Source organism: Pseudophryne corroboree, chromosome 9 (genome assembly GCF_028390025.1).
Source record: "Pseudophryne corroboree isolate aPseCor3 chromosome 9, aPseCor3.hap2, whole genome shotgun sequence".
NCBI lineage: Eukaryota > Metazoa > Chordata > Amphibia > Anura > Myobatrachidae > Pseudophryne > Pseudophryne corroboree.
In genome coordinates this window covers 18,798,560-18,823,372 of record NC_086452.1, presented here as the reverse complement: position 1 = coordinate 18,823,372, position 24,813 = coordinate 18,798,560, and positions in this window count along the sequence as shown.

Genomic DNA, 24,813 nt, shown 5'->3' with positions numbered 1-24,813 from the left:
TGACTACACCTGTGCACTAGCTAGGTGGTCTGGAAAATGTGAACTGTTGGAGGATTTTGAGGACTGGTTTGGCCAGCCCTGCTCTAATGTATACTAGTAAAGTATGAAAACAGTAATTAAGCAAAACACAGTGTACTGTACAATAAATGTATGTAGAAGTAATCAGAGAACAAAAACAAGCTATTAAAGTCAGACTACGTATAGGTGATTAGTATGATTTACCTACAATCAAAATCCCGATGGTTCAAATACCGACAACAATTGACCGATGGTCAAAATACAGACAAGGTCAAAATACCGACATGATCAAAATACCGACATTTAAAATGTCGACAGGTCAAAAAGTCAACACATGGATATGGTATGACAGATGTAGCAGAGCAAGGGGCAGAAAGTGGGTTGGAGAAGTACCCATAGCAACTGCACCCCTGCACCTACTATAGCTGTGCCATTGCCGACAGGCGAGCGATTGTGCCGACCCCTTGGACTTGTGCCCTGGGCAATAGCACCACTTGCTCTATGTAAGACACTGTAATGTCTGGTTTTATCAACAGCATAAAGATGGTCCAGAGGTCCCACGGATAATGCCGTCTACTATATTAAGAAATGTTGTAATTTACCTGCCTGGATCTTTTATTAATCTGCCATCGTATTACTTATCTGAGACTGGTCTCACCTTCTTCCTGTACTAATATGAGTAAACCCCATCCTAATGCTTGGTTTGGATGGAAAAACAAGCAGACAGACAGACAGGGGCGTAGCCAGAACTTTGTGGGCCACATAGCAACATTTTGAAGGGGCCCCCGTCCCAATGCTTCTAGAGAGACACCTCTCTGCAGCAGTTGTAAATTGTATGTCCTATAATAGTGCCCTAGTTCATTCTCTGACCCATAGTAGAGCCTTATTTAATGTTATGCCCCATAGTAGTGCCCTAGTTTATTTTATGAATCACAGTAGTGCTTAAGTTCATCCTATGTCACATTTCAGAGCCACCAGTACACATTATGCCGCACAGTACCCCCAAAACACATTATGCCGCACAGTACCCCCAATTCACATTATGCCGCACAGTACCCCCAATTCACATTATGCTATATAGTGCTCCCCGTTCATATTTTGCCTCATTACAGTGCCCTGGTACATATTATATAACATTAAAATGCCCTCCAGTTCATTTTATACCACACTACAATGAGCAGGTCCAGAGGCATACCTAGATAAATTGCAGGCTCCAAGAAAAAAGTTTGAAAGGAACCCTAAGTACCACCCAATGGCGAAAAAATGTATATAACACATGTAACTGTGACAGGGAAGATGGGCCCCTCTCCGCTCTGGGCCCCATAGCAGCTGCAATCCCTGCACCTATGGTAGCTACGCCCTGTATATAACACATGTAACTGTGACAGGGAAGGTGGCCCCTCTCAGCTCTGGCCCCATAGCAGCTGCACTGCCTGCACCTATGGTAGCTACACCCTCTATATAACACATGTAACTGTGACAGGGAAGATGGCCCCTCTCAGCTCTGACTCCATAGCAACTGCACTCCCTGCACCTATGGTAGCTACACCCTGTATATAACACATGTAACTGTGACAAGAAAGGTGGCCCCTCTCAGCTCTGGGCCCCATAGCAGCTGCACTCCCTGCACCTATTGTAGCTACACCCCTGTATATAACACATGTAACTGTGACAGGGAAGGTGGCTCCTCTCAGCTCTGGGCCCCATAGCAGCTGCACTCCCTGCACCTATGGTAGCTACACCCCTGTATATAACACATGTTACTGTGACAGTGAAGGTGGCTCCTCTCAGCTCTAGGCCCCATAGCAGCTGCACTCCCTGCACCTATGGTAGATGCACCCTGTATATAACACATGTAACTGTGACAGGGAAGGTGGCCCCTCTCAGCTCTGGGCCCCATAGCTGCACTCCCTGCACCTATGGTAGCTACACCCCTGTATATAACACATGTAACTGTGACAGGGAAGGTGGCCCCTCTCAGCTCTGGGCCCCATAGCAGCTGCACTCCCTGCACCTATGGTAGCTACACCCTGTATATAACACATGTAACTGTGACAGGGAAGATGGCCCCTCTCAGCTCTGACTCCATAGCAACTGCACTCCCTGCACCTATGGTAGCTACACCCTGTATATAACACATGTAACTGTGACAAGGAAGGTGGCCCCTCTCAGCTCTGGGCCCCATAGCAGCTGCACTCCCTGCACCTATGGTAGCTACACCCCTGTATATAACACATGTAACTGTGACAGGGAAGGTGGCTCCTCTCAGCTCTGGGCCCCATAGCAGCTGCACTCCTTGCACCTATGGTAGCTACACCCCTGTATATAACACATGTAACTGTGACAGGGAAGGTGGCTCCTCTCAGCTCTGGGCCCCATAGCAGCTGCACTCCCTGCACCTATGGTAGCTACACCCCTGTATATAACACATGTAACTGTGACAGTGAAGGTGGCTCCTCTCAGCTCTAGGCCCCATAGCAGCTGCACTCCCTGCACCTATGGTAGATGCACCCTGTATATAACACATGTAACTGTGACAGGGAAGGTGGCCCCTCTCAGCTCTGGGCCCCATAGCAGCTGCACTCCCTGCACCTATGGTAGCTACACCCCTGTATATAACACATGTAACTGTGACAGGGAAGGTGGCCCCTCTCAGCTCTGGGCCCCATAGCAGCTGCACTCCCTGCACCTATGGTAGCTGCACCCTGTATATAACTCATGTAACTGTGACAGGGAAGGTGGCTCCTCTCAGCTCTGGGCACCATAGCAGCTGCACTCCCTGCACCTATGGTAACTACACCCTGTATATAACACATGTAACTGTGACAGGGAAGGTGGCCCCTCTCAGCTCTGACTCCATAGCAACTGCACTCCCTGCACCTATGGTAGCTACACCCCTGTATATAACACATGTAACTCTGACAGGGAAGGTGGCCCCTCTCAGCTCTGGGCCCCATAGCAGCTGCACTCCCTGCACCTATGGTAGCTACACCCCTGTATATAACACATGTAACTGTGACAGGGAAGGTGGCTCCTCTCAGCTCTGGGCCCCATAGTAGCTGCACTCCCTGCACCTATGGTAGCTACACCCCTGTATGTAACACATGTAACTGTGACAGGGAAGGTGGCCCCTCTCAGCTCTGGCCCCATAGCAGCTGCACTCCCTGCACCTATGGTAGCTACACCCTGTATATAACACATGTAACTGTGACAGGGAAGGTGGCCCCTCTCAGCTCTGGCCCCATAGCAGCTGCACTCTCTGCACCTATGGTAGCTACACCCTGTATATAACACATGTAACTGTGACAGGGAAGGTGGCCCCTCTCAGCTCTGGCCCCATAGCAGCTGCACTCCCTGCACCTATGGTAGCTACACCCTGTATATAACACATGTAACTGTGACAGGGAAGGTGGCCCCTCTCAGCTCTGGTCCCCATAGCAGCTGCACTCCCTGCACCTATGGTAGCTACACCTCTGTATATAACACATGTAACTGTGACAGGGAAGGTGGCCCCTCTCAGCTCTGGGCCCCATAGCAGCTGCACTCCCTGCACCTATGGTAGCTACACCCTGTATATAACACATGTAACTGTGGCAGGGAAGGTGGCCCCCCTCAGCTCTGGGCCCCATAGCAGCTGCACTCCCTGCACCTATGTTAGCTACACCCTGTATATAACACATGTAACTGTGACAGGGAAGGTGGCCCCTCTCAGCTCTGGCCCCATAGCAGCTGCACTCCCTGCACCTATGGTAGCTACGCCATTGCAGACAGACTTTCCTCCTACTCCCTATCTCAATGGCAGATTCGGATTATCCTGTGTTTTGCTCTATAAAATCGCTCCAGATCTTACTAGTACAATATAAAAGCAGAGAAGTGGCTCCATACTGGTACATGCAGTATAAGGGTAGATAATAACAGATAAACAGAGAATGATGCCCTAATTCACCTTCTCCATCTCTTCAGTCTCATTCAAATTGTGACCCGCGTTTTTGCGCACAGGTGTGTATTTAAGGTTTTTACAGCTGAGACGCACCCAGAAAGCAGCAGCCTAATCTCTATCCATCAGATAATGCAGTTTTGCAAGATTCGCATGTTTTGCACACATCACAAACGACCTTATTAATTGCTCACCAGGAAATACACGCAAGCCTTTCCCAACGTTAATTGCTGAGCTACTGTATCCTGCACTGCACTCTACAGGTAGGAGTATGAAGGTCTGACACTCGAAGGGCATCTGACTTAGGAAACGCCGCCCTCTGGAGTTTCAGTTTTGTATGTACATGAAATAATTGAAGTGACGCATAAATGCCCGTGTAATACACAAGACTATAAAAGACAAACATTACTCCTTATGTATCCTTTGTAATAAAGAGAATCAATTGCGCACTTACATACGTCAGTCTCTTATATACTTCCAAAGGGCGAGATGTGGTGAGATGATACAAATACAATATTAAGAGAATAAATCTTCCTCTGGTAGACTTGTTGCTGTTTACACACAACGATCGTTTGCAGGGGCTCAGGAACAGCACCCCGCAGCCACTAGCACTGCTACAGAGCAACCCGGAGCATCCCGGGGAATTTCTTTCTTTCTTAATAGTTTCTTATATAGCGCAGCATATTCCGTTGCACTTTACAATTGGAAACAACAGTGATAAAAGAGAATTGGGTAATAACAAAACTGGGTAATGACAGACAGACGTAGAGGTAGGAGCCGGAGAGCCCTGCTTGCAAGCTTACACTCTATAGGGAAATAGGCATTGATACTAGAGATGAGCGGGTACGGTTCTCGGAGAACCGAACCGTACCGAACTTCACGCTCTGAACCCGGTTCCGAGCCCGGCTCGGGTTTTCCCGCCTGACTCGGAAACCCGAACGAGGCAAAACGTCATCATCCCGCTGTCGGATTCTCGCGGGATTTGGATTCCATATAAGGAGCTGCGTGTCCCCGTCATTTTAACGCCAGCATTGGATAGTGTAGAGAGAGGATGTGTCTCCGTTCTCTCAGTGTCCGTGGCTTGTGCTGAACCTGTCCAGTCACAGTGGTGGTGTCCAGTGCTGCCATATGTCCAGTGCTGCTGTATAGGGTGCTCTGTTGTGCTGCATCAGTTCAGGGTGGTGTATTGTGCTGCATCAGTCCAGTCACAGTGGTGGTGTCCCCTGCTGCCATATGTCCACTGCTGCTGTATAATAAGTCCCTTACAGTGTTGCTGTGTTGTGCTGCGTCAGACCAGTGGTAGTGTCCTGGCCATCAGTCATTCCAGTGACCAGGCGGTCACAGTGTTATACGCTGCTGCTATATGTCCACTGCTGACATATAATAATAATAATAATAACAACAACAACAACTACAAGTCCCTCACAGTGTTGCAGTGTTGTGCTGCATCAGGCCAGTGGTAGTGCCTTGGCCATCAGCCATCAGTCATTCCTGTGCCGCATATCTCCTATATATTTGCTCAAGTCTGTGACTCTGTGCCCGTAACGCTGGGCGGAGTCACAGGCACAGATCTGGCCAGGAACAGTCCCCTCCCCATCTCCGCCCAGTCCCCTCCCCATCTCCGCCCAGTCCCCTGTCTCCCTCCTCCCCGTACACTCTCTCTGGTGACATCGCAGCCGCTGACTGTGAGCGGAACTCACACTACCCGCCTCACAGACTAGCGGCTGCTGCAGAGATCAGGGGGACATGCTGACCACTGGTAGCTGCTCTCGCTCCCTCTCCCACCCGCGGCATCCACCCGTCACTTACCCGCGGTCGCGGGTGAAAAAGGGGCGTGGCTTCGCGGAAGGGGGCGTGGCTTCACGTCCCGACCCCCGTTTTCGGCACAACTCGCCCACCCGTAGCACCAACACCCGAGGCAACCAACCGCATTCGCCCCCCACCCGCGGCACTCCCACCCGCAGCACCAACACCCGCGCCACCTACCCGCGACACCCACTGCATCCACCCACCACCCGTGGCACTCCACCCCCTCCCCCACCCGCAGCACCAACACCCGTGGCACTCTGCCCCCTCCTCCACCCACAGCACCAACACCCGCTGGCCACCCCTGCGGGAATCCCAAGGCATCCCCCACATCCGCTCCCACCCGCGGCACTCACGCCCCCACCTGTAGCTCCAACACCTGCAGCACCCCCCGCCCCTCCCCCACCCGCTGCAACCCTGCCCCTCCCCCATACCCACCTCTCCCCCCTGCTGCACCCTTCACCCAACCCGCACCACCACCGCAACTGCCCCATCCTGCACCCACCCCTCCTGCACCCACCCGCACCACCGCCCCAACCCTCGGAACCCCAGCAGCTGCCTCCCACCACCCAACTGCACCACCACTGCTCCAGCCCCTGCCCCCCCTCCGCACCTGTCCCTCCACCCCCAGCACCCCCCCTCCCCCATCCACGGCACTCCCACACCAGCTTCTCCCACAGCCCTCTCACACCCACATCACCCCTGCTCCCAACCCCCCACCCAAGGCACCCCCACCCCTCTCCTACGCACAGCACCCCTGCTCCCGCACCCCCACCCCTCCCCTACCTGTAGCACCTGCCCCTGCAACCGTGGCACCCTCAAACCCACCACCCCCCCAAATGCACCACACCAGCAAACCGCCTACCCCTATACCCACCTCTCCCCCGCTACACCCCTCCACCCCACCCGCACCACCACCGCATCTGCCCCTCCTGCACCCGCCGCTCCCCCATCCGCAACACCCCTGCTCCCGCACCCCCTCCCCCACCCGCGCCAACCCTTGGAAACCCCCACAGCCGCTTCCCACACCCCAAACGCAGCACTACTGCACCCGTCCCTGCCCCCCGCACCTGTCCCCACACCCATGGCACCACACTCCCACCCGCAGCCCCCCCTCCCCCACCCACGTCACTCCCACACCAGCTTCTCCCACAACCCCTCCCACACCCATATCACCCCTGCTCCCAACCCTCCACCCATGGCACCCCGCCCCTTCCCTACGCACAGGACCTCTGCTCCCACACCCCACACCCCTCCCCTTCCTGCAGCACCACCCGCCCCCGCAACCGTGGCACCCTCACACCCACCTCCCACCCAACCGCACCACCCCGCCAAATGGCCCCCACCCACAGCACCCCTGCACCCGCCCCTCCCCAACACACACGCACCTGCCCCTCCACCACCCGCAACACCACCACAGCCGGCCCTCCCCAACTGCGTTAACCCCGCACCAGCCCCTCACCAACCCACAGCGCCCTCTGATCCCCTCCCCATCCCCGCACCCGCCTCTCCCCTGCCCGTGGCACATCCGGACCACCACCACACCCCCACAGCCACCACTCCCCCACCCACAGCACCTCCCCCACCCCCATCATCTACAGACACCTCCCCCACCCCCAGCACTTCTACAAACCATCACCCAACCTCCCCCTCTGCAACACCACCTCCCCCTACATCGCCCCTCCCCCACACACAGCACCTCCAGACCCCCTCCTTCATCCAAAGCCTCCTGCACCTGCCCCTCCACCACCAGCATCTACAGACCCCATCCACACCCCCTCCCGCCCCCCCCCCCACCCCACCCGCAGCATCCTCACACCCGCCCCTTCCCCACCGCCGCACCCCCTCCCCTGCCCCTCCCCTACCCGCCGCAGCTGCACCAACCACCCTACCCCAACTGCGGTATCCCTGCACCGGCACCCTCCCCCACCCACTGCAGCAGCACACCTGGCCCACCACAACCGCTGTAACCCCACACCCACCACTCCCTCATCCACAGAGCACACGGACCCCCTCCCCCATCCGTGCCATCCCCGCACCCGCCCCTCCCCTAGCTACCGCACATCCACATCACCTACCCCATCCAGATCACGTACCCCACCCGCAACACCCCCGCCACTCCCACAACCACAGCACCTACCCGCCCGCATTATCTACAGGCACCCTCCACATCTGCGGACCTCCCACACCTGCCTCTTCCCCACCTGCAACACCTCTGGACCACCACCCGAACCACCTCCGGACTCCCTCCCCCATCCACAGCTCCCCCGCATCCACCCCTCCCCCATCCACAACATCTACATCCCCCATCCGTGCCATCCCACACCTCCCCCACCCACAGCACTTCTGAAACCCATCACCTAAGCTCACCCCCCCTGCACCTCCAAACGCACACCCCTACATCGCCCCTCCCACACACACATCACCTCCATACCCCCTCCTTCATCCACAGTCCCCCGCAGCCCACCCCTCCCCCTCCAACAGCAACTACACTCCCCATCCGCGCCCCATCTACACCTCCCCCTCCCCCACAGGACCTCTGCACCCTTTATGCCATCCATGCCCCTGCACCCACCCCTCCGCCACCCACAACACCTCTGGACCCCCTCCCACACCAACCCTCCACCACACGTAGCACCTCGAATCACCATCCACAGCCGCTACAAGTGATTCCCACGGATAGGAACCTCACTGAACCCACCCCCTTTCCAAACCCCCCAAACTTTTGTGAGTATAGTTGCTACCAATGGACATTGGATTAATTAGAAACACTAATACTGTGGCCATTATGTGTATAAGCAACACTGCTACCTGTGCCCATTGTGTATAAGTGGCGCTGCTACCTGTGCACACTGTGTGTATAAGCGGCTCTGCTACCTGTGGTCACTGTGTGTATAAGCGGCTTTGCTACCTGTGGGTATTGTGTGTATACGCCGCTCTGCTACCTGTGGGTATTGTGTGTACACGTGGCTCTGCTACCTGTGCCCATTGTGTGTATAAGCACCTCTGCTACCTGTGGGCACTGTGTATAAGCGCCTCTGCTACCTGGGGGTATTGTGTGTATAAGCGGCTCAGCTAGCTGTGGGCACTATGTGTATAAGCGTCTCTGCCCCCTGTGGGTATTGTGTGTATAAGCGGTTCTGCTACCTGTGGGTAATGTGTGTACATGTGGCTCTGCTACCTGTGCCCATTGTGTGTATAAGCCCCTCTGCTACCTGTGGGCACTGTGCGTATAAGCGCCTCTGCCCCCTGTGGGTATTGTGTGTATAAGCGGTTCTGCTACCTGTGGGTATTGTGTGTATAAGCGGTTCTGCTACCTGTGGGCACTGTGTGTATAAGCGCCTCTGCCCCCTGTGGGTATTGTGTGTATAAGCGGCTCTGCTACCTGTGGCCACTGTGTGTATAAGCGGCTCTGCTACCTGTGGCCACTGTGTGTATAAGCGGCTCTGCTACCTGTGGCCATTGTGTGTATAAGCGACTCTACTACCTGTGGGTATTGTGTGTATAAGCGGCTCTGCTACCTGTGGCCACAGCACCTTCGTATCTTATCTACAGTGCATTGCTGTTACTCATCTGGTACTTCATAATGCAGACACTAGCAATATATACTACACTCTACACTATGTTATTCATTGTGCCCTGCGGCCACTCTGCACGCCCTCACAAAGGCCTACGCCCCCTTGACAATCGCACGCCCTCCCCCCTTACAATATTTACCCACTGCCATAAAAAAAAAATCAGGTAATACTCCATATAATAACAATTATAGCACAGCTGAAGCCCGTGCAGGGGATAATGGATCGTAGCCCCTTGCAACGGTATTTTCTGTCTAACACCTTCCCTCTCTTTATCCTCTCCCTACCACCCTGCCTCTCCCTATCCTTTACCGATCGCACAGCGTTTCTGTACATTCCCTTTCTCTCCCCCTACGCCTCTCTATCTTATCTCAACCGGAACCCATTTCTATATGCCCTCTATACTGCCCTGCGTTTCTGATTCTGTTATCTACCGCCCTGCGTATGTTCAAAGGCGTGCAGAGGTTAACGGGGCGTAGCCCCTAACGACGGTGTGAAGAGCGCCCGTAGGGCGCGATGAATCACCTAGTTGTGTTATATAACTCCAGAAACATAGTGGAGAACAAAAATTTGGAGGATAAAATAGGGAAAGATCAAGAACCACTTCCTCCTACTGCTGAAGCTGCTGCCACTAGCCATGACATAGACGATGAAATGCCATCAATGTCGTCTGCCAAGGCCGATGCGCAATGTGATAGTAGAGGGCATGTAAAATCCAAAAAAAGAAATTTAAATGGTCCGAGGAGAAACGTAAACTTGCCAATATGCCATTTATGACACGGAGTGGCAAGGAACGGCTGAGGCCCTGGCCTATGTTCATGACTAGTGGTTCAGCTTCACATGACGATGGAAGCACTCATCCTCCCGCTAGAAAAATGAAAAGAGTTAAGCTGGAAAAAGCACAGAAAAGAATTGTGCGTTCTGAGATGGTATCACAAATCCCCACGGAGAGACAAGTGGGTCGGCGGTTGCGATTTTACCTAAGTTGCCTCCCCCCCTCCAGTGTGTACTCCGAAAGAGTGTTTAGTGCAGCCGGTAACCTTGTCAGCGATCGACGTAGTAGGTTACCTCCAGAAAATGTGGAGAAGATGATGTTCATCAAAATTAATTATAAATTCCTCCGGGAAGACCTTTACTAGCAATTGCCTCCAGAAAGTACACAGGGAGCTGTGATGGTGGATTCCAGTGGGGACGAATTAATAATCTGTGAGGAGGATGTACACAGTGAAAGCGGTGAGGAATCGGAGGATGAGGTCGACATCTTGCCTCTGTAGAGCCAGTTTGTTCAAGGAGAGATTGATTGCTTCTTTTTTTGGTGGGAGCCCAAACCAACCAGTCATTTCAGCCACAGTCGTGTGGCAGACCCTGTCGCTGAAATTATTGCTTTGTTAAAGTGTGCATGTCCTGTTTATAAAGCATAAGGGTGGGTGGGAGGGCCCAAGGACAATTCCATCTTGCACCTTTTTTACTTCTTATCAACATGTGCTGTTTGGGGACTATTTTGTTAAAGTGCCATCCTGTCTGACACTTCTGTATATGTCAGTGGTACTGCCATTTAATTCCAGTGATTTGGACGAAAATTCCAGTGATTTTGCCATTTAATTCCAGTGATTTGGATGTATAATTCCAGTGATTTTGCCATTTAATTCCAGTGATTTGGACGTATAATTCCAGTGATTTGGATGTATAATTCCAGTGGAAATTGTTTGTGTCGCTTGGCTTAGCCATACAGCTACCTAATTGCACCTCTTCTACATCTTTGCATCATGTGCTGTTTGGGGCCTAGTTTTTGAAAAGTGCCATCCTGTCTGACACTGCAGTGCCACTCCTAGATGGGCCAGGTGTTTGTGCCGCACACTTGTGTCGCTTAGCTTGGCCATCCAGCTACCTAATTGCACCTCTTTTTCTTCTTTGCATCATGTGCTGTTTGGGGACTAGTTTTTTAATAGTGACATCCTGTCTGACACTGCAGTGCCACTCCTAGATGGGCCAGGTGTTTGTGCCGCACACTTGTGTCGCTTAGCTTAGACATACAGCCACCTCGGTGCAACTTTTAGGCCTAAAAATAATATTGTGAGGTGTGAGGTGTTCAGAATAGACTGGAAATGAGTGGAAATGAATGTTATTGAGGTTAATAATACCGTAGGATCAAAGTTACCCCCAAATTCTGTGATTTTAGCTATTTTTATGGGTTTTTTTTTCAAAAATCATTCAGATCCAAAACCAAAACCCGAAAAGGGTGGTTTTGGCAAAACCTCTCCAGATCCAAAACCCGAGCGGGGATCTAGATCCAAAACCAAAACACAAAACACGAAAAGTGCCCACCGCACATCTGTAGTAATGCAATGATAGCAAAAGTAGCAGTAAGTACTGTATGATGGAATTTCAAACAGTAATTTTAGTGTCTGCCCACACATTAACTTGTATATAGACCCCTACTGTAACTCCCCTTCCTATCCAATTATGCAAATTATATTAGGTGTTGCAATTATGATAGAGCATGTGATATAGATGTGCACAGGTAAGGCTTATGCCAAATTAAAAACATAGGGGGGGATTCAAATGTTTGAACAGTTGGTTGGGTGTCTGTTTTTTCCTGTCTATTAGATAGAAAAAAACAGACACCCAACGGACTTCTCTAACATTTGAATTCCCCCCATACAGTAGCATTGATCATGATAATATATGTAGTGTAGCAATATATGTTTATATTCATATTCAGAGTAAGACTGACCAAAGATACTGCATTGGTCAGCATAACATGTATTGCAATATGTGAAATCATCAAAGTCTGCCGCAACTGGATTTCTGTGAACACACCATTACTGCACAGTGCACACCAGTCGTAGCTGTATGATGCAACTCTATCTACATACAGACAGAAATATAAGTCTATGTTGGGAACATAACCATGGTAAATAAATGCTTATTTTTGGCACAAAATTAAGCAAATGTCCAAATATACGTTAGGTTCGAAAGCTTCGATTGGGTTGGCCATGGGCTCCAGGCTTGCGCTGAGTTGTACATTCAGTATGTTATATCACACTGCACCAGTATTTTAATCATGACTCAGAGTTCAAGCCACCACTCCTTATGCCAGCTTATTACATAAGGGCATGTTTGTCTCCCAATATATAATTGAGGTCAACCTGGTTCTCTATGGTTGTTATATTGATGCTCTATTTTTATTGTAAATGTTTTCTATATCTATATGGTAAAGTGAAGAAATACCTAAAATTAACAATTTTCACTACATATTGTAACAGTGAAAATTGAGGTATAAAATATAGATAACATTATATGATTAAGATTAACAGATTGCAAAAGGCACTTTGAATATTAAATCAAAGTATTTGTTTATACATGTGATACACAGTTTGCTTTTTTGACCAAATATCTGTTTACAGTATTATTAGACTAAACCTGGTTTGTTATTGAGAATACACATGGAGGAATATAGCTGCTGTGGGCATCATAATAGCAACTACTTCTAAGATATGATACTACAGTATGATTTGAACAGTATAGACATATAGGGGTGCATTCAATTACTGACGTTTTTCCGACTAGTCAATAAAAGGCACTTTTCGACCGTTTTTATCTCGAATTTACATTCGACCTATTCAATGCCCGTGCCAATTTAATTCGGCACTGGTGAAAACTAGTTGGTGAATTTGTGGCATTTTCACAATGTGTTTGGGTCCGTTTTTGCCCATGCCGATTCACCACCCCACCTCCCCCCCAAAAAAAAGTGAAAAGGAATGGATGAAAAGGGATAAAAAAAAGACGTGAATCCGCAGTTGAATACCCAGGGTTGAATTAGTGCCGTTTTTTCATCTAGCCCCCCAAAAATGGCACTAATTGAATACCCCCCTAATCGTTTGGGGCTGAAACATAACCCAGATTTCTATTGCATCCAATCAGCCTATGGTGGAAACGTCATAAGATGTCTCATCCAGAGAGGTTTCAGAGTTCCACTAGTGAGAGGCAGGCATCATATATAATGAGGACTTAGGGGTCTATTTATTAAGCCTTGGAGAGAAATAAAGTGGAGGGAGATAAAGCAACAGCTAACCAGCTCCTGTCATTTTTCAAACACAGCCTGTAACATGGTAGTTAGGAGCTGATTGGTTGGTACTTTATCTCTCTCCAAAGCTTAGGAAATAGACCCTTATGTGCCTCATTTAAATGTGAAAAGGAGGTGTGTGTGTGTGTGTGGGGGGGGGGGGGGGGATGGGGGTGACGTCACATTATAAGCTCCCCCAACATAATTGCTACGGTTGTTGGTTACACGACAACTTATGAACTCCCAAATTTTGGACTCTACACATATGTGAGTCCAAGAGGTACATATAACCTTAAGTGCACATCACATATAGAATGTAGAGATGAGCGCCTGAAATTTTTCGGGTTTTGTGTTTTGGTTTTGGGTTCGGTTCCGCGGCCGTGTTTTGGGTTCGAACGCGTTTTGGCAAAACCTCACCGAATTATTTTTGTCGGATTCGGGTGTGTTTTGGATTCGGGTGTTTTTTTCCAAAAACACTAAAAAACAGCTTAAATCATAGAATTTGGGGGTCATTTTGATCCCAAAGTATTATTAACCTCAAAAACCATAATTTACACTCATTTTCAGTCTATTCTGAATACCTCACACCTCACAATATTATTTTTAGTCCTAAAATTTGCACCGAGGTCGCTGTGTGAGTAAGATAAGCGACCCTAGTGGCCGACACAAACACCGGGCCCATCTAGGAGTGGCACTGCAGTGTCACGCAGGATGGCCCTTCCAAAAAACCCTCCCCAAACAGCACATGACGCAAAGAAAAAAAGAGGCGCAATGAGGTAGCTGTGTGAGTAAGATTAGCGACCCTAGTGGCCGACACAAACACCGGGCCCATCTAGGAGTGGCACTGCAGTGTCACGCAGGATGGCCCTTCCAAAAAACCCTCCCCAAACAGCACATGACGCAAAAAAAAAAAGAGGCGCAATGAGGTAGCTGTGTGAGTAAGATTAGCGACCCTAGTGGCCGACACAAACACCGGGCCCATCTAGGAGTGGCACTGCAGTGTCACGCAGGATGGCCCTTCCAAAAAACCCTCCCCAAACAGCACATGACGCAAAGAAAAAAAGAGGCGCAATGAGGTAGCTGACTGTGTGAGTAAGATTAGCGACCCTAGTGGCCGACACAAACACCGGGCACATCTAGGAGTGGCACTGCAGTGTCACGCAGGATGTCCCTTCCAAAAAATCCTCCCCAAACAGCACATGACGCAAAGAAAAAAAGAGGCGCAATGAGGTAGCTGTGTGAGTAAGATTAGCGACCCTAGTGGCCGACACAAACACCGGGCACATCTAGGAGTGGCACTGCAGTGTCACGCAGGATGTCCCTTCCAAAAAACCCTCCCCAAACAGCACATGACGCAAAGAAAAAAAGAGGCGCAATGAGGTAGCTGTGTGAGTAAGATTAGCGACCCTAGTGGCCGACACAAACACCGGGCCCATCTAGGAGTGGCACTGCAGTGTCACGCAGGATGTCCCTTCCAAAAAACCCTTCCCAAACAGCACATGACGCAAAGAAAAAAAGAGGCGCAATGAGGTAGCTGTGTGAGTAAGATTAGCGACCCTAGTGGCCGACACAAACACCGGGCCCATCTAGGAGTGGCACTGCAGTGTCACGCAGGATGTCCCTTCCAAAAAACCCTCCCCAATCAGCACATGATGCAAAGAAAAAGAAAAGAAAAAAGAGGTGCAAGATGGAATTATCCTTGGGCCCTCCCACCCACCCTTATGTTGTATAAACAAAACAGGACATGCACACTTTAACCAACCCATCATTTCAGTGACAGGGTCTGCCACACGACTGTGACTGATATGACGGGTTGGTTTGGACCCCCCCCAAAAAAGAAGCAATTAATCTCTCCTTGCACAAACTGGCTCTACAGAGGCAAGATGTCCACCTCATCTTCACCCTCCGATATATCACCGTGTACATCCCCCTCCTCACAGATTATCAATTCGTCCCCACTGGAATCCACCATCTCAGCTCCCTGTGTACTTTGTGGAGGCAATTGCTGTTGGTCAATGTCTCCGCGGAGGAATTGATTATAATTCATTTTAATGAACATCATCTTCTCCACATTTTCTGGATGTAACCTCGTACGCCGATTGCTGACAAGGTGAGCGGCGGCACTAAACACTCTTTCGGAGTACACACTTGTGGGAGGGCAACTTAGGTAGAATAAAGCCAGTTTGTGCAAGGGCCTCCAAATTGCCTCTTTTTCCTGCCAGTATAAGTACGGACTGTGTGACGTGCCTACTTGGATGCGGTCACTCATATAATCCTCCACCATTCTATCAATGTTGAGAGAATCATATGCAGTGACAGTAGACGACATGTCCGTAATCGTTGTCAGGTCCTTCAGTCCGGACCAGATGTCAGCATCAGCAGTCGCTCCAGACTGCCCTGCATCACCGCCAGCGGGTGGGCTCGGAATTCTGAGCCTTTTCCTCGCACCCCCAGTTGCGGGAGAATGTGAAGGAGGAGATGTTGACAGGTCGCGTTCCGCTTGACTTGACAATTTTGTCACCAGCAGGTCTTTCAACCCCAGCAGACCTGTGTCTGCCGGAAAGAGAGATCCAAGGTAGGCTTTAAATCTAGGATCGAGCACGGTGGCCAAAATGTAGTGCTCTGATTTCAACAGATTGACCACCCGTGAATCCTTGTTAAGCGAATTAAGGGCTGCATCCACAAGTCCCACATGCCTAGCGGAATCGCTCCCTTTTAGCTCCTTCTTCAATGCCTCCAGCTTCTTCTGCAAAAGCCTGATGAGGGGAATGACCTGACTCAGGCTGGCAGTGTCTGAACTGACTTCACGTGTGGCAAGTTCAAAGGGCAGCAGAACCTTGCACAACGTTGAAATCATTCTCCACTGCACTTGAGACAGGTGCATTCCATCTCCTATATCGTGCTCAATTGTATAGGCTTGAATGGCCTTTTGCTGCTCCTCCAACCTCTGAAGCATATAGAGGGTTGAATTCCACCTCGTTACCACTTCTTGCTTCAGATGATGGCAGGGCAGGTTCAGTAGTTTTTGGTGGTGCTCCAGTCTTCTGTACGTGGTGCCTGTACGCCGAAAGTGTCCCGCAATTTTTCTGGCCACCGACAGCATCTCTTGCACGCCCCTGTCGTTTTTAAAAAAATTCTGCACCACCAAATTCAAGGTATGTGCAAAACATGGGACGTGCTGGAATTTGCCCATATTTAATGCACACACAATATTGCTGGCGTTGTCCGATGCCACAAATCCACAGGAGAGTCCAATTGGGGTAAGCCATTCCGCGATGATCTTCCTCAGTTGCCGTAAGAGGTTTTCAGCTGTGTGCGTATTCTGGAAAGCGGTGATACAAAGCGTAGCCTGCCTAGGAAAGAGTTGGCGTTTGCGAGATGCTGCTACTGGTGCCGCCGCTGCTGTTCTTGCGGCGGGAGTCCATACATCTACCCAGTGGGCTGTCACAGTCATATAGTCCTGACCCTGCCCTGCTCCACTTGTCCACATGTCCGTGGTTAAGTGGACATTGGGTACAACTGCATTTTTTAGGAGACTGGTGAGTCTTTTTCTGACGTCCGTGTACATTCTCGGTATCGCCTGCCTAGAGAAGTGGAACCTAGATGGTATTTGGTAACGGGGGCACACTGCCTCAATAAATTGTCTAGTTCCCTGTGAACTAACGGCGGATACCGGACGCACGTCTAACACCAACATAGTTGTCAAGGACTCAGTTATCCGCTTTGCAGTAGGATGACTGCTGTGATATTTCATCTTCCTCGCAAAGGACTGTTGAACAGTCAATTGCTTACTGGAAGTAGTACAAGTGGGCTTACGACTTCCCCTCTGGGATGACCATCGACTCCCAGCGGCAACAACAGCAGCGCCAGCAGCAGTAGGCGTTACACGCAAGGATGCATCGGAGGAATCCCAGGCAGGAGAGGACTCGTCAGACTTGCCAGTGACATGGCCTGCAGGACTATTGGCATTCCTGGGGAAGGAGGAAATTGACACTGAGGGAGTTGGTGGGGTGGTTTGCGTGAGCTTGGTTACAAGAGGAAGGGATTTACTGGTCAGTGGACTGCTTCCGCTGTCACCCAAAGTTTTTGAACTTGTCACTGACTTATTATGAATGCGCTGCAGGTGACGTATAAGGGAGGATGTTCCGAGGTGGTTAACGTCCTTACCCCTACTTATTACAGCTTGACAAAGGGAACACACGGCTTGACACCTGTTGTCCGCATTTCTGGTGAAATACCTCCACACCGAAGAGCTGATTTTTTTGGTATTTTCACCTGGCATGTCAACGGCCATATTCCTCCCACGGACAACAGGTGTCTCCCCGGGTGCCTGACTTAAACAAACCACCTCACCATCAGAATCCTCCTGGTCAATTTCCTCCCCAGCGCCAGCAACACCCATATCCTCCTCATCCTGGTGTACTTCAACACTGACATCTTCAATCTGACTATCAGGAACTGGACTGCGGGTGCTCCTTCCAGCACTTGCAGGGGGCGTGCAAATGGTGGAAGGCGCATGCTCTTCACGTCCAGTGTTGGGAAGGTCAGGCATCGCAACCGACACAATTGGACTCTCCTTGTGGATTTGGGATTTCAAAGAACGCACAGTTCTTTGCGGTGCTTTTGCCAGCTTGAGTCTTTTCAGTTTTCTAGCGAGAGGCTGAGTGCTTCCATCCTCATGTGAAGCTGAACCACTAGCCATGAACATAGGCCAGGGCCTCAGCCGTTCCTTGCCACTCCGTGTGGTAAATGGCATATTGGCAAGTTTACGCTTCTCCTCCGACAATTTTATTTTAGGTTTTGGAGTCCTTTTTTTTCTGATATTTGGTGTTTTGGATTTGACATGCTCTGTACTATGACATTGGGCATCGGCCTTGGCAGACGACGTTGCTGGCATTTCATCGTCTCGGCCATGACTAGTGGCAGCAGCTTCAGCACGAGGTGGAAGTGGATCTTGATCTTTCCCTAATTTTGGAACCTCAACTTTTTTGTTCTCCATATTTTATAGGCAGAACTAAAAGGCACCTCAGGTAAACAATGGAGATGGATGGATTGGATACTAGTATACAATTATGGATGGACTGCCACGGTTAGGTGGTATAAAAAAACCACGGTTAGGTGGTATATAATACAATTATGGATGGACGGACTGCCTGCCGAGTGCCGACACAGAGGTAGCCACAGCCGTGAACTACCGCACTGTACACTGGTTGATAAAGAGATAGTAGTATACTCGTAACAACTAGTATGACGACGGTATAAAGAATGAAAAAAAAACCACGGTTAGGTGGTATATATTATAATACAATTATGGATGGACGGACTGCCTGCCGAGTGCCGACACAGAGGTAGCCACAGCCGTGAACTACCGCACTGTACACTGGTTGATAAAGAGATAGTAGTATACTCGTAACAACTAGTATGACGACGGTATAAAGAATGAAAAAAAAACCACGGTTAGGTGGTATATATTATAATACAATTATGGATGGACGGACTGCCTGCCGAGTGCCGACACAGAGGTAGCCACAGCCGTGAACTACCGCACTGTACACTGGTTGATAAAGAGATAGTAGTATACTCGTAACAACTAGTATGACGACGGTATAAAGAATGAAAAAAAAACCACGGTTAGGTGGTATATAATACAATTATGGTTGGACGGACTGCCTGCCGAGTGCCGACACAGAGGTAGCCACAGCCGTGAACTACCGCACTGTACACTGGTTGATAAAGAGATAGTAGTATACTCGTAACAACTAGTATGACGACGGTATAAAGAATGAAAAAAAAACCACGGTTAGGTGGTATATAATACAATTATGGTTGGACGGACTGCCTGCCGAGTGCCGACACAGAGGTAGCCACAGCCGTGAACTACCGCACTGTACACTGGTTGATAAAGAGATAGTAGTATACTCGTAACAACTAGTATGACGACGGTATAAAGAATGAAAAAAAAACCACGGTTAGGTGGTATATATTATAATACAATTATGGTTGGACGGACTGCCTGCCGAGTGCCGACACAGAGGTAGCCACAGCCGTGAACTACCGCACTGTACACTGGTTGATAAAGAGATAGTAGTATACTCGTAACAACTAGTATGACGACGGTATAAAGAATGAAAAAAAAACCACGGTTAGGTGGTATATATTATAATACAATTATGGATGGACGGACTGCCTGCCGAGTGCCGACACAGAGGTAGCCACAGCCGTGAACTACCGCACTGTACACTGGTTGATAAAGAGATAGTAGTATACTCGTAACAACTAGTATGACGACGGTATAAAGAATGAAAAAAAAACCACGGTTAGGTGGTATATAATACAATTATGGTTGGACGGACTGCCTGCCGAGTGCCGACACAGAGGTAGCCACAGCCGTGAACTACCGCACTGTACACTGGTTGATAAAGAGATAGTAGTATACTCGTAACAACTAGTATGACGACGGTATAAAGAATGAAAAAAAAAACCACGGTTAGGTGGTATATATTATAATACAATTATGGATGGACGGACTGCCTGCCGAGTGCCGACACAGAGGTAGCCACAGCCGTGAACTACCGCACTGTACTGTGTCTGCTGCTAATATAGACTGGTTGATAAAGAGATAGTATACAATACTACTAATATACTGGTGGTCAGGCACTGGTCACCACTAGTCACACTGGCAGTGGCACTCCTGCAGCAAAAGTGTGCACTGTTTAATTTTAATATAATATTATTTATCATGTACTCCTGGCTCCTGCTATAACAACCTGCAGTGCTCCCCAGTCTCCCCCACAATTATAAGCTTTATATACAATACATTGATGTGCAGCACACTGGGCTGAGCAGTGCACACAGACTGAGTCACTGTGTGACTGTGTATCGTTTTTTTCAGGCAGAGAACGGATATATTAAATAAAACAAACAACTGCACTGTCTCTGGTGGTCACTGGTCACTGTGGTCGTCAGTCACTAAACTCTGTCTGCACTCTCTTCTAATCTACAGTATCACAGCAATCTCTCTCTCTCTCTCTCTTCTAAATCTAATCTAAATGGAGAGGACGCCAGCCACGTCCTCTCCCTATCAATCTCAATGCACGTGTGAAAATGGCGGCGACGCGCGGCTCCTTATATAGAATCCGAGTCTCGCGAGAATCCGACAGCGTCATGATGACGTTCGGGCGCGCTCGGGTTAACCGAGCAAGGCGGGAAGATCCGAGTCGCTCGGACCCGTGAAAAAAAAAGTGAAGTTCGTGCGGGTTCGGATTCAAAGAAACCGAACCCGCTCATCTCTAATAGAATGTATGTTGTTATACGTGTCAATTCACTTATTTGAGCACCATTGCATATATCTAGTTTTTACATAATGCCTCAGTAACTGTAATAGATATACACAAAAGGGTTCTGAACATTGGTTCCTTTCACTGCTGTCATTTTTATTTTTATTTTCTCTAACGTCCTAGAGGATGCTGGGACTCCGTAAGGACCATGGGGATAGACGGGCTCCGCAGGAGACATGGGCACTTTAAGAAAGACTTTGACTCTGGGTGTGCACTGGCTCCTCCCTCTATGCCCCTCCTCCAGACCTCAGTTTGATACTGTGCCCAGTGGAGACTGGGTGCATTTCAGGAGCTCTCCTGAGTTTCCTGTAAAGAAGGCATTTTAGTTAGGTTTTTTATTTTCAGGGAGCCTGCTGGCAACAGACTCCCTGCATCGAGAACAGACATCTGAGGCGGCAGAAGACACCTTGATCTTCATTGAGGTAACGCACAGCACTGCAGCTGTGCGCCATTGCTCCCATTCACCTCACACACCTCGGTCACTGTAAGGGTGCAGGGCGCGCGGGGGGGGGGGGGGGGGCGCCCTGGGCAGCAATATAAACCTCTACTATGGCAAATACACATATATACATGTACAGCTGGGCACTGTACATGTATATAAAGAGCCCCTGCCATGTTATTGGAAAATTTGAGCTGGACAGAAGCCCGCCGCCTAGGGGGGGGGGGGGGGGCGGAGCTTCTACCTCAGCACTCACCAGCGCCATTTTTCTCCACAGCACCGCTGAGAGGAAGCTCCCCGGACTCTCCCCTGCTTGACACACGGTGAAAGAAGGGTTTTAAAGTAGAGGGGGGGGGGGGCACATAATTGGCGCACATACATAACAAAAGCGCTACTGGGTAAACATACTGTGTTTTTTCCTGGGTGATATAGCGCTGGGGTGTGTGCTGGCATACTCTCTCTCTGTCTCTCCAAAGGGCCTGGTGGGGAACCTGTCTTCAGAAAAGAGCTTCCCTGTGTGTGTGGTGTGTCGGTACGCGTGTGTCGACATGTCTGAGATTGAAGGTTCACCTAAGGAGGAGGGGGAGTGTATGAATGTTAGGTCTCCGTCGGCAGTGCCGACACCTGACTGGATGGATATGTGCTAATGTTAATTTATTGCACAAAAGATTAGACAAAGCTGAAGATGGGGTACAGTCAGGGAGTCAACCCATGCCTGTCCCAATGTCCCCTGGACATTCGGGGTCTCAGAAGCACCCACTATCCCAAATAGTTGACACAGATACCGACACGGATTCAGACTCCAGTGTCGACTACGATGATGCAAAATTACAGCCAAAGGTGGCTGAATGTATTCGATATATGATTATCGCAATAAAAGATGTTTTGCATATCACTGAGGAACCCCCTGTCCCTGACACGAGGGTACACATGTATAAGGGAAAGAAACCTGAGGTCACCTTTCCCTCCTCACATGAGCTGAACGAATTATGCGAAAAAGCGTGGGAAACTCCAGACAAAAAACTGCAGATTCCCAAAAGGATTCTAATAGCGTATTCTTTCCCGTCGCAGGACAGAATACGGTGGGAATCCTCCCCTAGGGTAGACAAAGCTTTGACGCGCTTGTCAAAAAAGATAGCGCTTCCATCCCAAGATACGGCTACCCTCAAAGACAGTAGCGGATCTTGCCACGGGCAAGCAGGACTTTTGAAAGAAAGAAATAATTTCCAGCGCTTCACTTTGTATAAACCTAATAAAAACTGTTATAGACAGATCTTTATAGATATATTCTGTTTATTGTTAACATAAATTATAGACACTTTGACAATTGAAAATAGTAATATAAAATGTTTCTCCACTTATAAGCATTTTAAACGAATAAAAATAGTATTATAAAATGTTTTTCCACTTGCGATCACAAGAATGCATTTACTTGTAGGAGTATTTGGTGCATATTAAACACATAAGGACGATACACATACACATACACAAACAAACATTAAACATATATATTTGTGGTAACTGTTTCTAATTTCAGAGGGAGTTGACACACTATTGTAGCGGTTTACTCTACTCCCCTGTGTTCTGTATTATTTCCTCTTTTAAAATGTCACTTTGTGTCGATTTGATTTGATATCCTACGAGGTTGCAGTCTATTGGTAAGCGGGTTTAATTGATATGTCCCGTATTAGTCAAATGACCGATCCAAATTGCAGCTCCGCAATTGCAAATGATATACCAATAGACTGCAACCTCGTAGGATATCAAATCAAATCGACACAAAGTGACATTTTAAAAGAGGAAATAATACAGAACACAGGGGAGTAGAGTAAACCGCTACAATAGTGTGTCAACTCCCTCTGAAATTAGAAACAGTTACCACAAATATATATGTTTAATGTTTGTTTGTGTATGTGTATGTGTATCGTCCTTATGTGTTTAATATGCACCAAATACTCCTACAAGTAAATGCATTCTTGTGATCGCAAGTGGAAAAACATTTTATAATACTATTTTTATTCGTTTAAAATGCTTATAAGTGGAGAAACATTTTATATTACTATTTTCAATTGTCAAAGTGTCTATAATTTATGTTAACAATAAACAGAATATATCTATAAAGATCTGTCTATAACAGTTTTTATTAGGTTTATACAAAGTGAAGCGCTGGAAATTATTTCTTTCTTTCATAGTGCATATACCGTTTTGGGGAAGGAGTACCCCTAACAACCCCATATTTCCAATAGCAGCTACTTTGTATCCAATACCTTTAAAGAGTTGAGCGCAGCTTGCCACCACCCAAGCAGGACTTTTGCCCGGGGCGCCGCCTTCCGGAGAGCGCCAGCGCCATCCGGAGGGCGCCGCACCATGGCAAGATCCGCTGCTGCTGTGGTGCCCCCCGCTGCTGCTGCCCGCTGCGAAGGGAAACTAGACGCTACGCGTCTAGTTTCCCTTCGTGGGCTGCCCGCTGTGAAGGGAAACTAGACGCTACGCATCTAGTTTCCCTTCCTGGAGAGGACCTTAACTGTAAGGATGTGCGGTGCGCGTTGACGTCATCGCGCACCGCACAGCAAAGGTCCTCTCCACGAAGGGAACTAGACGCTTAGAGGACCTTTGCTGTGCGGTGCGCGATGACGTCATCGCGCACCGCACATCCTACTACAGTACAGGGGACGTAACTGACCACGCCCCCTGTATGAAGCCACGCCCCCCTAATGCGGCCCGGGGCGCAAGAAGCCCCGGAACCGGCCCTGCTCAAGGATCCTGCTGACCGCAAGCAGGAGATTACCTTGAAGTCCATTTACACACATTCTGGTACGTTACTCAGACCGGCTATTGCGTCGGCCTGGGTTTGTAGTGCTGTAGCAGCATGGACAGATTCCTTATCAGCGGATATTGAGACCCTTGATAAGGATACCATTTTAATGACCCTAGGGCATATAAAAGATGCTGTCTTATATATGAGGGATGCTCAAAGAGACATTACTTTACTGGGTTCCAGGATAAACGCTATGTCTATTTCTGCTAGGCGTGTCTTATGGACCCGACAGTGGACAGGTGATGCCGACTCCAAGAGGCATATGGAGTTGTTGCCTTACAAGGGTGAGGAATTGTTTGGAGAAGGCCTCTCGGACCTCGTCTCTATGGCTACGGCAGGTAAATCGAATTTTTTACCATATATTCCCTCACAATCTAAGAAAGTGCCTTATTATCAAATGCAGTCCTTTCCTTCCAATAAAAGCAAGAGAGTACGTGGATCGTCCTTTCTGGCCAGAGGTAAGGGCAGAGGGAAAAAGCTGCACAACACAGCCAGTTCCCAGGAACAGAAGTCCTCCCCGGCCTCTGCAAAATCCACCGCATGACGCTGGGGCTCCCCTGAGGGAGTCCGCTCCAGTGGGGGCACGTCTTCGACTGTTCAGCCACATCTGGGTTCACTCACAGGTGGATCCCTGGGCAATAGAAATAGTTTCCCAGGGTTACAAGCTAGAATTCGAAGAGGTGCCTCCTCGCCGGTTTTTCAAATCGGCCCTACCGAAATCCCCCCATGGAAAGGGAGATAGTGTTGCATGCGATTCACAAATTGTGTCTTCAACAAGTGGTGGTAGAGGTTCCCCTGCTTCAAAGAGGGAAGGGGT